Raw genomic sequence first — 13,009 nt, 5'->3', positions numbered from 1 at the left:
ATACATATATAAAGGTATGAATAAATAAACTAGTTGGGTTTTTTGCCGTAAAATAGTTAGTAAAGCTCTACTAGCGTCTCTGACAGCTTATTTCCAACTGTTTCCGTGGTGTAGTGGTTATCACATCCGCCTAACACGCGGAAGGCCCCCGGTTCGATCCCGGGCGGAAACAGACTTACTTTTTTTTATTTCATTAATAAATGCTTTTTTTTTACACGAAGTCGATGCATCTGTTATATAAAATTTTGTATGATTCATAATAAATATGTTCCTAATATTTTTTCATATTCCAATTCATTTTAAAAGGTATGTAAATTCCCAGTGCTTTTAGCATCGACAAAAAAAAATAGGAAAAACAATATAACGGTTTCAAAAATATATATCTTTTTCTTGCGAGAACTTTGATATTGATATGATGAAGGATGCAGTTTTTATAATTTTCTGTCACAAGTAATCTTTTTAAATCTGTGTCTTATACTTATCAACGATTATAATGGCTAATATATTGGGTCGTTCACTAAGTCATTTTTGTTTCATGATAACAGCTGTTCTTATTGAATTTTTTCCCAGTCAACTTCACACTTAACCGCTTTATCGTTACATATTTGAAGAGCTGATATAGCATGGTGCGTTCGTAAAAGAACTGCTTAAATAGTTTTTCATTGGTGCCCTATTGAACAATCACTAGATCAAACCACTTCGAAACCAGTCACCAAAACAGGTTATGCTGTCTGTTGAGTTTGATTTCAAAGGGATTGTTTATTTTGAACTTTTGCCCAACGATTACTTCTGAAGTATATTCAGATCAGCTGGTCAAATTGAGTGTTGCATAAGACAGAAATGTCCAGAATTGATCTATCAATTATAAATCCAGGAACATGAGAAAAGTTTATAGTATCGCTTTTATTTAGTAAGATCTTCCTTGCGTTTGTACGATTATTCTCTATTTGTTTAAATTTTTCTATACTCATTTTTATGCAGAATACGCAGAACTTTTTTTAATAATCACTCTATTAAGATTGAATTGTCAAAGATTTTTCCTTTTACGAAAGGTTAAAATCACTAATAGTGCACATTTCGTAAAAGGAGAAACCATAATTTTGTAAATAATCATATAGTAAAAATCCATCTCTTACAGCTATTTTTTCATGGGATAGTGAATTTCCTGCTGGGGTTTTTTTTTGCATTCAATAATACAGCGTAAACTATTTAATTAAAAACTTGAAGTTTAAAGCAAGCAAAATAAATTAAAAATGAAGTAAAGTGGGCCTAAAGTCATTTTCGTGGGGATTAATTCTTTTTTTTTCGTGGGGATTCTGTCATGTAAGAACACCCATGTTTGGTGGGGCTTAATTCATTTCAATTGGGGGGATGAAATCATTTCCGTGGGGTTTAATGCATTTTTTTTCGTGGGGATTCTGTCATGTAAGAACACCCAYGTTTGGTGGGGCTTAATTCATTTCAATTGGGGGGATGAAATCATTTTCGTGGGGTTTAATGCATTTTTTTTCGTGGGGATTCCGTCATTTTTGGTGGGGAAAGATTCACTGAGAAATTGGTGGGGCTTAAGTCATTTTGGCCGGTGGGGGTTAATTCAGTGGGGGCTAATTCATACACCCTATACCCCCAATGAGCAGGTGTTCTGGAGTTTCAGACGCCATGTCGCAGAAGCGCCAATTTGCACAAAAAGCTAGTCCCATGTTATATAAGTGATTCTGGAGCTTACAATTTTCAGTATAGAGAGCGACAAGTAGCCTCAGTTTGTAGCTTGGCGGGTGATTACATATTTAAAATTTTGAAGATTGTAAAAAATTTTGAAGATTGTAATCGTCCATTAGCAGATTGGCATGGTATATGCCTTGGAATTGTTGCCTTTACCACTCGCTGTCCACTCTTTTATCTTTGAGGGCCAGCTCCTTTATGGTGTGGGGACCAACAGCCGTGAAAGGTACGGGTCCTACCATGTTGCTGGATGCTACGGAGCGGGCGATCTTACCGGCGAGTTTATTCTCAGCGAAACCTTCGTGACTAGGCACCCAGATAACGATCTGATGGACTGTTCAGCCGTTCTATATACTCCTGCATCAATAGCGATTTGATCTCGATGACTAATACACTTTATTCTGTTTAACCTCAATTCTCACAAGTTTTATTTAATTGCTGAAAGAGATTTTTTACTCGTCTATTTGCATCACCAAACCGATCACAAGTGTTACTAAAAATTCTTAACTCCTTTTCAATGGTAATAGAACTGCTATAGTATTTCCGAAATCAAAATATATACATATGTACATACGTGAATAAGTGAGTTTAGTATTTTCTTAAATGAGGAAGAGGACATACTTCGATGAAACCTGTCTACGGATGAAATTGCTGATGTCGCAACGTGGATATATGCACGTGCCTTAGAATAGGCCTTACTTACGATAAGAGGTCACAAAAATATACTTAACGGCATTGATTGACTGATTTAATATTCGGTAAAAATAGGCTTTTAGATCCTATCAAGACCACTCATAGTAGTAACCTCAGTATTATCAATAAATTTTTTTTGTCATGTTACTTGAAAAATATATTAAAACACCTAGAACTGAACATCCATACTCAACTTTGTCTTTAGCTATATGGTTAGTATTGAAAACGAAGAACCTGACAGCTGTAGCACTAGCTCTATTTTTATTTTGTAAGCGATTGTTTATTTACAATTTGATCTTCTTTAAATAAATATAATAATATTAAATAAATATGTGTCAAGCACATCTAAAAACTGCCATTGTTTGGATACATTGCTATTGGTTTGTGACTTTGCTAATTATGGTTGGGCGACATCTGCAGTCTAATATCGACAATAGCAAGTTCCTCAATGACTTTTTTTATTTATTACATTGGAAAAATTATGTATAGAAATTTGTATTCAATTTTAAGACCACTAATGGTTAGCTGTTTCCGTGGTGTAGTGGTTATCACATCCGCCTAACACGCGGAAGGCCCCCGGTTCGATCCCGGGCGGAAACAGACAACATTTTTTTTTAAATTTCATCAATATTATTTTTTACTAAGTTATTTTTTATCTTTTGATTTATGTATTATTAGTTTTATTATATTTTATGTACAATCTGTTCCTTGTGAGGCTAAAATATTTGGAACAATTTTTGTATTGAGTTAAATTACTTTCTCTGGTAAATTACCTAAAAATTATTATTTTCTCGTTCGAAAGCAATACTACGAGCAATAAAACTAATTTTCTAGAGACAAACTCCCAAACATTTTTTTAAACATTATCAGACACCTATTACAAAAGAATTAATAATATGCTGGTGAACTTTCGCCAGACAAATAGTGTTGTAACCGTTCATTAAAATAACAGTAAAGCAAAATACGAGCATAACTGTAAATACGTACATATGTGTGTTGTGAAAAATAGTTTCGCATTTAGATATTTTTATATGTACGTGTAGGCACAATCGCCAGCAACGACCTTGCCACACACTCGCCTTCTTACTTCAACACTTCCCTGCTGCGTCGCTTCAGTTGTATGATGCAATTGTTTTCGCACACGCTGATGCTTAAGATTTATCCGCAATCATGCCACATTCCGCATATTTGAAAAGCTTACATAATTTATTATTTATTTGTTGCATTCCAACACGCAATTGTTGGCCGTCTGGCGTGAGTATATTGCACTTGCTACGAATTTGTATGCAGCGTTCATTGACTCATGCGGTTAATTCTTCTATTGTTGAATTTTAATTTTTCATAGCAAATTATTTCGTAAAAAATAATAAGATTTTTCTTTCTCATTATACATATTTTTCTACATACAAATGCTTTGAAATTATTAATTTCGATTAAATAATAAATAAAATTTAATCAAAAATTAATATAATCGACATTTTAAATTTGTATTCTAGGAGTCGGGTTCTTTTTATTGCCTTTGTCTGTACCAACCAAACCAATTCGAATTTAAATTTTTTGTATGTCCAAGATAAATCAAAACGGGGGTCTCTCATTCGAGACTGTTGTGTCCTTTACACTGGGAGTTGTTTGTTTACGAGGCGGGTCCCATCCAAAGCAAAAACCCGCCCTTCAAAGGGATGCTTTTTGGCTACATAGAGAATACTTGGTTTAAGACCTCAGGTCGTGAGCCATATAAAAAGCGATCGTTTCTGGGTATTTCCAAGTGAATGGCGCTCAGAGAATTTTCCTCACTTGCGTGGATGAAAACACTCCGTCTCTGCGAGTAGTTGACGTAGTACCTGCAGAAGCAGAGAAGATGTTCCCTCTGTTGAAAAAAACCAGATGGACATGGTCTACACTTGGAAACTCAAATTGGCGTCAAATGACGAAAAGGAAGAAAGGGAAGAGTTCAAATGCTCGTTGCGCTGTTCACAACTGGAGAAATAAGGACAACTGCAACGGGGTGGTAACTAATGCTAAACCCGCCACTTATAGCTTTCTTCGATGAAAGCTGACGGGCGACTGTTGGCTGTAGAAGAATTTGCACATAGAATCTATGACCGAAGTTCGGTAGGGTTTGGCAAGCACCGACTACATGATCTTACTTTTTAATTGTGAAAGAAGGTTTATAGCAAACAAAGAAAAAGATGGTTATCATAAAGGCATGTTAGCTGTGCTCAACACGTTAAGAATTTATATGGATGGCTTGAAAATAGAGGACGACGTTGGTGCTGGGATATGCTATCCAGAGTTAAACATATGACAGCCTTTTAACTGCCGGACCACTTCTATATATTTCAAGCAGAAGTCTTTCCTATTGTGGAATCCGCGGAGCTAGTCTCTAATGCATCCGCACACAACTCCAGAGTCAACATTTACGTGGACTGCGAATCAGAAATCAGCCTCGTTTCGCCTATCAATCGGAAGTGTCTTATAAAGCAGGCGAGCAATGAAGAGTTACAACAGAAGCAAGCAATTACAATCTACTATCGAAGGCATCGAGGGCAATGAGATAGTCAACAAGATTGCCAATAGTGGTGTACGGCTGACACCCGAAAACGTGAACAACATTCAGAATCAAAAAGTTTTGCTTTCAGACCGTATATATCAACTTAGAATGAGTATTAATTTAGATTGGTCAACGGATCACGGATCACTTTGGATCAATTAGCTAGCTGAATGTTGGATATGCAGTGGTGTACTAGTTTTTGCGGTTGTTGTAGCAATAAAAAAAGATTCCTGAAGTAATTTCGAAACGTGAAATCGAGTTGAGACTTCCTGGCCGGATAAAAATTCGACCCGTTCCGGTTACTTAGACCTGACTGTCATGGAAAGGGGATGTACGAGGTGTGTTCAAAAAGTATCGCGAATTTCGAATTTTTTGTGGCGTTATGTTGGTACTCATGTCTCTCACGTATGCCGACAAGCTCGGCCATTTTGAATGTTCATTTAATTGTTGACAGCTGCTTTGCTTGCACGTGTTTTGGATCGTCTTCGATTTTTACCTATTCAAAAAAAGGGTTAAAGAATCTGTATCAAATTTTGTGTGAAAAACGAAATTAAGTGCGCGGACGCATTCCGAATGTTGACTGGTGGTATAAAATGTTCTCAGAAGGCCGAGAAGATGTGGCAAAAATTGGTGTGCTTCGAAGATTGGAAAAACCGTTGGCACAAGTGTATACTCGTAATATCTCATGGGGATTACTTTGAAAAGGACAAAATAGATATTCATGAATAAATAGATAATTACGAAAAAACACAAAATTCGCGATACTTTTCGAATTGTATGTATTGGACGACAACCATTAAATAACAAACTGTTATTGCCTTTAAATTACGTTCTCTGAGGTTCTTCAAACAATTTTCGAGAATCTGTATACTTTTCTTAGAAACCTACCTATGTTTTAAGCAATCTGCATTCTTCAAACACCGAACAAGTTCAGCGAAGTGGTTGCTAAGCACCCACTCAACTCAGAAACTTGGCTGTGAGGCAAGTGCATCAAACAGTTAGACATTCACCGAAGACCAGCCGATACTTTCGTGCCACATTTGAGAAAGTTCAGCAGCACCAGCAACACGACAGCGCCAATGAAGCAAGCAAATCCCAGCATTTAATAGAGCGCGGTAAAAAAGTAATATAATGCTGCCGCATTTGGTTGCTTGTCGGCTCTAGCGCTTATTGCACCATTTCATTTCTATTATTTGCTGCGAGAAAAAGTGTTTTTGTGTATGTGTACGTGCCACAGCGAGTAACATTGCGACTGCAAAACGTGTGTGTGTGTGTGTGTGTGTGTGTATGTGGGCCATCATGTATCTTTGTGCAAGTTGATAGTTGTTTCCGCCATCTAATTTTTTCTATGCTCCTCAAATGGCTAAGCGACCGACTAACTGGTTGCTTAGCTGCTTGCCGCATTGGCGTAGTCGCCACCAAAACGACGCACAGACAGACGGTTGGTTCGTTGGTTGGTTGGTCGTTTCGTCGGTCTGTCGGTCTGTCGGTTGGCTGTTTGGCTGACTGGCGCTTTGGCGGAATAGTTGGTAGCTGCTGGCTGGTGGCCCAGCATCGAGCTGATGTGTCTGCATGCTTGCTTGCGCTTGCCATGGTGCCGATAGTTGCTGCTGTTGTTGTTGTTGCCAATAGTTTTTGTGCATCTTTTTAATGTTGCCAATCTTGATGATGCTCTTGTTGTTGTTCTGTTTGTTGTTGTTGTTATTATTATTGCTTGGCCGCTATTAGCTGGAAGACACTTTGCGGCAAATGTCGCTTAGCGACCCGGTTGAGACCAGCTGGTTGATTTTTACCCGAAATAGATCGGAGCGAAGTGGATATATTTGGCGCATGGCAAATTGTTGTTGCCGCTGTGTATAGCAAGTGTTTTTTTATGTATGTATTTATGTGTGGTGTATGTATTTTTTATATTTTTGCGCGCATACTCGTCCCGACCATCAGCTCGCCACCGCCCACCATCGCCTGCTTGCTGGCTTGCTGGCCTGCTGTTTACCTCAGTCGTCGCAAAATTCGTGAAAAACACACGACACACATGTATACATACATAAGTGTATTTTATGGTGCCTACAACTTGTGTGCCAACCCCCCCGTTGCCGTTGCGCCACCCAACGCGAGTGTATTTTCTCAACGTCATTGCGGAATCTCGGCACATGCCGCACATGGCTCATCCATATATCCTCTATATGTTTGTATGTATGTATGTATGCTTGTGGATTCGACCGGCCCACCACTCGTATCTCCGCACATTTTGTTGGCGATTAGAGCTACCAGCCAACAAGCCAGCCAGCCAAACGGCTCACTTTGGCATCGAGGCAGCTGGCGGCAGGCAACTAAATCAGCAGCAGCAGCAGCTGCCAACAACTAACCGACCAACCAAGCAACCAAAGCAGCCGGCGAGGCGCACAGTTTTCCACGACTTGCACGCTACTTGCTGGCCATCGCTGTGCTCCTAATATGAATATCGGAAAATTCCTTTGAGGATTTAACAACAAAGGCGGAAAACTCGTAGCGGCCGCCTTTGATAAAATTTTCCGCATTAACGAAATTATTATTGCCGGCCTGTCTTAATAGTGCTGCTCATGGCCGCGGTGACTGAGTGAGCGGTGGTGGTTGCTCTGGCGAGTGGTTGATTGCTGAATTTTCCGACAGCAGCGATTAATTTTGACGCTCAAAGGCGTTGGGAAAATAACGCGAGGGTTGCCGAAAAGTTAAAGTGGCCGCGTGGCCGCATGTCACACGTTGTTATTGTAGTTGTTGCGAAAGATTTTGCTTCGTGGTTTTTATTGTTGTTGTAAATCTTTTTTCTATCTTTTTATTGTAGTTATTGCGAAAGATTTTTCTTTGTTGTTATTATTATTGTGAAAGTTTTTCGCTGTTGTTATTGTTGTTGTTGTGAAATATTTTTCTGTATTGTTGTTGTAGTTGTTGTGAAAGATTTTCCTTTGTTGTTATTGAAGTTGTTGCAAAAGCTTTTTATATGTTGTTTTTGTAGCTGTTGCAAAAGATTTTCTTTTTTTCACGCGGCAGTCGCACAGCAACCCCTTTGCGTTTTCTTTCAGCTGTAATTTTTTATCGTTATTGTTGTTGTTTTTATCGAGTTTGTTGTCATACGCGCACTAGAGCATCGTTGTCATCCATCAGAGAGCAGCTGCTCTCCGCCGCGCCGCCTTTCCTTTTGGATTAGCCGCCAGCAGCGGTGTTGCCATTGCGATGCTGCGATGCTTATACATATTTACATACATACAAAAACTCATATGTCTATTTTTATATATGTATGTAAGTCGAAATGAGATCGAAAGCGGTCGCCTTTTTGCTTGCTTGTCAGCTGTCAGCACGCTATGCGTACTCGCATTCGCCTCGACTTTCATGCCGTGGGTTTTCCTTTGTCAACACACACTCACACATACATACAAACAAACATATTTTTATCCACATGCATGTTTGTTCGTATGCTTGTGCTCGCATTTTCTTCCCTCTTCGCCTACTTGTCGCCGGCTGCACGTTTTGGGCATTTTTCCACCTAATTTTCCAAGCAACAAACACACGCTCGCTACACAAGCTGTGCGCCTGCTTCTCAATACGTGTAATTTATTCAATTTTTGAAAATTAATTTTTTGAAATCGCTTTTGAAAAAATCTGCATTTTCAATTTTTCGGCAAATTTTCAAATTAAAACAACAACAATATTGTCAAATATACAAATAAGGTATATATCAACTTATACGCCTTTAACCACAAATTTATATACATACCTTAGCACATACATTTGTGTATATTTGTCTATATATGTATGTATGTATTTTTAGTCTGCTTTGAATTACCGTTTTGTATTTAGGTACTCTAAAATTTTTACTGCCACATTTGCAGCTTTTCATTTCCAAACTGTTAGTTGAAGTGCCACTGTAACATTCAGCAAAAAAGTACATGCTGAAAGCTGAGCCTGAAAGTATGCAAGACATTTTTTGATTTCAGCATGCTTGTGCGTTTTACTACGAGTATTAGTGATGAACTTGTATGTCAACATTTCGGGCTGTTGTTAAGTTCATAGTTCCGCAATGGAGCGGGACCCGAAAGAGAAAATATAAAAAAATATCTGTGCGAAATTTCAAGAAGATGTCATGTTAATTTAAAATAAATTTTTAATTCTATACAAAACTTGAATTTGTTTGGTTTTTACTCATAATTATCGTTGATCAGTGATACATAGATACATATGTATAACAATTCCGAGATATAATACAGTCCCGAATTAATTTAAAATCCCGAAATTTTTTCAAGGAAAAATTGGGTTTTCTCTATAATCTATAATCTGGAATATTTTAGCTCAGTCCCGAATTAATTCACAATCCCGAAACTGTTCCCAAAATTTTTACAATTTCTAATCGGGTTTCCGGTATGTTTGCGGTATAAATCTGAAATATTTTATTTTTAAGACTATGGAATTTTAAATCTCGAAACTGTTACCGAAATTGTTATTAGTATGAACCGGTATTCCCGTACAATTTTTGAATATTTTTCCAATTTTCAATCCAAGAAATGATCCTGAAACTTGTATAATGTTAAATTCTGAAATATTTTATTTTTTTTTTAACATTTCCTTTAATTGTTAGTATGTACCGAAATTAATGCCGAAATAATTTTCCTAGTCAATCGATTAGCGCAGTGAGATTCCGATATATATATTTTTTGGTATAATTCCGGTAAATTTTCATGTGTTCCGTAACACTGTGAACCGAAATAATTTACAATCCTGCTCCCGAATTTTTTTATAACGTTTAACCGAGATTCCTGTATATTTTGGTATACTATTGAATTTTCGATATCGAAATTGATCCTGAAATATTATTGACGCTTAACCGCGTACACTTTTGGTATAATTGTTGAATATTTTAATTACTAGACTATTTAATGTTCAATCCCGAAACTGATCCCGAAAGTTTCTATACGATTAACTATAATCTGTATATTTTTGGTATAACTATGAAATATTTTATTTACAGTACTATTTAACTTTCAATCCCGAAACCGATCCCGAAAATTCTACTGCAATTAACGAAAATTCCGTATATTTTTATTATAATTTAGGAATATTTTAATTTTAAGAATGTTAAATTTTCAATCCCGGAAGCGATCCCGAAATTTTTATAGTCTTAAGTATGATTCCGGTACATTTTTGATATAATCTTGGAATATTTTACTTACAGGACTATTTAATTTTCAATCCCGAAACTGATTCCGAAAATTTTATTACGATTAACTGGAACTCTGTATATTTTTGGTATAATTCTGGAATATTTTAATTTTATGAATGTTAAATTTTCAATACCGGAAGCGATCCCAAAATTTTTATAGTATTAAGTGCGATTCCGATACATTTTTGGAATATTTTAAATAGATTTTTCAAGACCGGAACTCCTACAAATAATTATGGAATACTTTATTTATAAGACTATTTAATTTTCAATCCCGAAAGTGATCCCGAAAATATTATTGCCATTAACTAGAAATCCGTATATTTTTAAAATATTTTAAATTACAAGACTGACAAATTTCAATCCCGGCATCGAAATTTTTGGTATAATTTTGAAGTATTTTATATATGTAGTATAAGACTATGGAATTTTAAAATCGAAACTGTTCCCACATTCTGAAACTCCTAAAAAATCAAGAAGTAAAACTTATTGTCTCGTGGCTAGTTATCGGGATCGCATTAAACTAGAATTATTTCCTCTCTAGTTATTGTCCCTTCATTTACTGAATCCTCTTATTGTCTCCTTGGGGCAATCAAAATTTAATCTTTTGAATGAGAATTGATCAATTTTTGTCTTTTAGTGAAATGCCAATATTTCTATAATTTTTTTGGAAATGTTATCTGGGAAGGTATTCGTGACCTTTCGGGCTCTATATAGTATATGTCATAATTATATCTTAAGTTCATCTACATAAGAACCTTTTAATTTTGTTCAAAACATCAGATCTTGGAAAATCAATTCAATTCTCTTATTGTTTTCTAGGAACCCTTAGGACATAATGTTTTAAGCCAGAACTTAACAATCTAAAATCGTTTCTGGATTTGCCTTTCTGTTTTCTATATTTCTTATGAATAAGACTCTTATTACCCTTCTAACATGTTTCAATAGAAAAAAAGTTACGATTCTTTTAACAAATATCCGGTTCTTCAGTAAAAAGATAAAAATAGTTCCTAAGGGTGTCAAAAACAATTTTTTATATTGCTTCTAACATGAAAGGGAGAAATGTTTCGTGTTTTTCCCCCTATTTGATTACACCAGTCTATTTGGTTTACAGCAGTTCTTTCGAACAGTCTTTGCGAACTGTATGTCTATAATATATAAATATATACAGAAATATATTGAAGGTAAATAACCTCATTAAAGTCTATCATCGCATTAGCAAAATACACATCAAAAGGTTCGCAACACAAAACCAAGGGTTCTTTCCGTACATCAAACAATTCCACACGCGCTCGTCGGTAAAATTACAATTAAGGCCTGGCATGATATGCGCTCGTCGCCAGGGCGACAGACAGTAGTAGTTTCGGGCGTTTTGTCGGCCGCGACTTCAAAGGAATTTCGCCGATATGCGAATAGGAGCGCAGCATCGGCGAAATGAGGACTGGAATCACCCTAGCGAGAATAGTGCAGAAATTATTTGATTTCATTTTTCCCCCACAGTGGCTGGCTATAGAACAAACAACTCAAACAACTGAGTAGCGAACAGACACATGCAAGGCAACAAAACCCCGAGATCAAAAGCATACAAATAATATCTTATATTAGAGCGGGAATAATGTTAAATGTACATTAGCAGCCACAACAAGGGCTGCAACGAGGTTCGTTATGCATGATTAGCATAAATGAATGAATGGTGTATGGAATGGGTGTGCATATGTATATACGTATATGCATATATGTATATATGTCTACTTATTATCTGCTCTGATCTCGCTTTATATTCGTAGTTAAGTACATTGTGCGACGCCCGAAAGTGTCCAATTGAGACGGCTACAGACATACATACATATGCATATGTACATCAGTCACAATTTTTTTCAGCCATACACTTTTAGTTTTTCTCTCCAGTAAAGGAAAAATAGCATCTGTTATATTTTCGTTGCTGGTTTCTCTTTCAAGTTTTCCCTCTCCAAAGTAACCTTATCAACAGACCGCGGAAAACACACTTAGAGTCGCCACTGTGCGCTTCCTTGCGTGATTTACGGTAATTACTCGAATGCTTTGTTGCCGCCGCCTTCAAAGGAATTTGCCGATATGCGGACTAGGCGCCCAGCACTGGCGGGTTGGTTGTCGGAAAAGTCTTCGAAATTCGAGGAAAACTGCTTTCGCTTGAGCAGCCAAAATTGTGGCAAGCTTCATGCACATTTGTGTGGGTATATGTATGGCATATGTGCGTTGACCGCAATATGTGTGCCAGTATGGTTGTATGCCTGCATGTATGTTTGTTTGTATGTCTGTATTCCTGTACAAATTTTGTTTAGTATCGAAATAATTGTGGGAACCCACCCCATTGTGACACTCCTTCATTGTCACCCCTAATGCGTTTCTACAAGTCAACAATTGTCTACAACAACTTGCAACTTTTCTTTCAAGCGCTGGAAAACTAATGCTTTGTATATATGCGCGTGTGAGTGTGTATGTGTGTGATTCTTTGTGTACGCTGCCAAACAACGGCGTCACACTCACTTCCTATTTGGCACATATTGCATTCGCTCGCATTTTTTTGCCCACTAACACACTAACCCAATAAATAATAATAAAAACTTTTGCCAGCACATCCCCTTTATAGTTGTGTGCTGCATTGTCACTCGCTGTGTTCATCCACATTCTGTGCGCCTGGTCCGCATATCGGCAAATTCCTTTGAAGGTGTAGCCAACAAAAGCGTCGTCGTCGGTCGCCGGTCGCCCGTCGCCGCTCGTCGGTCTCGTGGTGGTAATAATCTTCTTGTTGTGTCTGGCGGTTTTTGGCTTTGATGCAAGCATTTCGTTTTTGTTGTAGGTTTCTGTACAGC

General features: G+C 37.2%; 2 non-coding genes across 2 annotated transcripts; both read left to right on the top strand.

The window, feature by feature from the left end:
* Positions 1-99: 99 nt before the first annotated feature.
* Trnav-aac lies at positions 100-172 on the top strand. Its single transcript has one exon. It is a non-coding gene; the product is annotated as a tRNA-Val (tRNA).
* Positions 173-2,942: 2,770 nt separating this feature from the next.
* Trnav-aac lies at positions 2,943-3,015 on the top strand. The gene has a single exon. It is a non-coding gene; the product is annotated as a tRNA-Val (tRNA).
* The last annotated feature ends 9,994 nt before the right edge of the window (positions 3,016-13,009 follow it).

This window comes from Bactrocera latifrons, unplaced genomic scaffold (genome assembly GCF_001853355.1).
Source record: "Bactrocera latifrons isolate USDA-ARS-PBARC rearing strain unplaced genomic scaffold, ASM185335v1 scaffold_39, whole genome shotgun sequence".
Taxonomy (NCBI): domain Eukaryota; kingdom Metazoa; phylum Arthropoda; class Insecta; order Diptera; family Tephritidae; genus Bactrocera; species Bactrocera latifrons.
This window is presented reverse-complemented; position numbering and strand designations above follow the sequence as displayed.